The sequence below is a fragment of the Sciurus carolinensis genome, chromosome 3 (genome assembly GCF_902686445.1).
Source record: "Sciurus carolinensis chromosome 3, mSciCar1.2, whole genome shotgun sequence".
NCBI lineage: Eukaryota > Metazoa > Chordata > Mammalia > Rodentia > Sciuridae > Sciurus > Sciurus carolinensis.
The window spans coordinates 53,614,807-53,616,285 of NC_062215.1; the positions used below are offsets into that span (position 1 = coordinate 53,614,807).

At 39.2% G+C, this 1,479-nt stretch overlaps 1 pseudogene; it reads left to right on the top strand.

Moving 5' to 3' along the window:
- The first annotated feature begins 297 nt into the window (after window positions 1–297).
- Window positions 298–1,092, top strand: LOC124979356 (olfactory receptor 1468-like; annotated as a pseudogene).
- The last annotated feature ends 387 nt before the right edge of the window (window positions 1,093–1,479 follow it).

Consider the following 1,479-nt stretch of genomic DNA (forward strand, 5'->3'; position numbering starts at 1 on the left):
GGTTGAAAGAGCAAAAAAAAACAGAAGTTATGTAAAAGTCATTAAAGGTTATAAAGGTGATGGACAATTAAATTTTAAAGAAAAAAATTATTGTAATGAGGGTGAGATCAATTATTGTAGGATGAGTACCAGATCATGTATGAGAGAAAAATGTTTAGTTTTTTCAGTTGTTAAGGGATCCAGCTTTTTTTTCTTAAAGATACTGGAGACAGACTATGACAGGAAATTACCAAACTCTCATCTCACAGTTCCTCCTCCTGGGTATGCCTATACAGCCTGAACACCAGAACCTGTTCTATGCCTTATTCCTTGCCATGTATCTTACCACCATCCTGGAACCTCAACATCAGCATCCTCAACTACCTGGACTCCCTTCTCCACACATCCATGTATTTGTTTCTCAGCAACTTGTCTTTATCTGACCAGTGCTTTTCTTCTGTGATCATTCCTAAACTATTGCAAAACATGCAGAGTCAAGCTCAATCCATCCCCTATGCAGACTGCCTGAACCAAATGTACTTCTTTCTGTTTTTTTGTTTGTTTGTTTGTTTGTTTGTTTTGTTTTGTTTTGTTTTTGTTTTTTTTGTTTTTTGTTTTTTTTTTGAGACCTGGAGAGTTTCCTCCTTGTGGCCATCTGCTTCCCTGCTGCGCTACACCACCATCTTGAGCCCCAAGCTGTATTTCCCTGGTGGTGCTATCCTGGGTCCTGATCATGTTTCATGAACTGTTGCACACTCTCCTTGTGGCCAGATTGTCTTTCTGTTTGGAAAATATGATTCCACACTTTTTCTGTAAAATGTCTGCTTTACTGAAGCTGACGTGCTTCAACACTCATGTTAATGAGTTGGTAATATTTATCATGGGAGGACTCATTATTATCACACATTCCTACTCATCCTTGTGTCCTATGTAAAAATTTTCTCCTCCATCCTCAAGTTTCACAAAGCCTTCTCCACTTTTGGTTCCCACCTCTGTGGTGTCACTGTTTTATGAAACAATTATTGGTCTCTATATATGTCCATCAGCTAATAATTATACTGTGAAAATACTGTCAAGACTCTGATGTATACAGTGGTGACTCCCATGCTGTAGATGAAGGGGTTCTGCATGGGAGTCATAAGGATCACCTTTCCTTCCGTGGTTTTTCAAGTTACCATAAACTTTACATCCATGATCTTATTTAACTCCTGGGATGATTCCCTGAAGGAAAGGGAATCTTATTATGATGTCAAAGATTGAAGAATGTGGAATTTGAACATGCCAGCACTCCACTGTGTGTCAGTACAGAGTCTGTTTAAAAGTGCAGACTATTTGATTGTGGGGGTTCTTCTCACTCCCCGCCTCCCAGAAATAGAATGTACAGCCTTACATTTTTCCATGTGAGCTGCATGTGTCATTGTCTAGGTTTTTATCCTTGTCCCCTGCAGGTGATGACAACCAAATCTGTCATTTCAACCTCTCTTAAATAGCACTGACTTC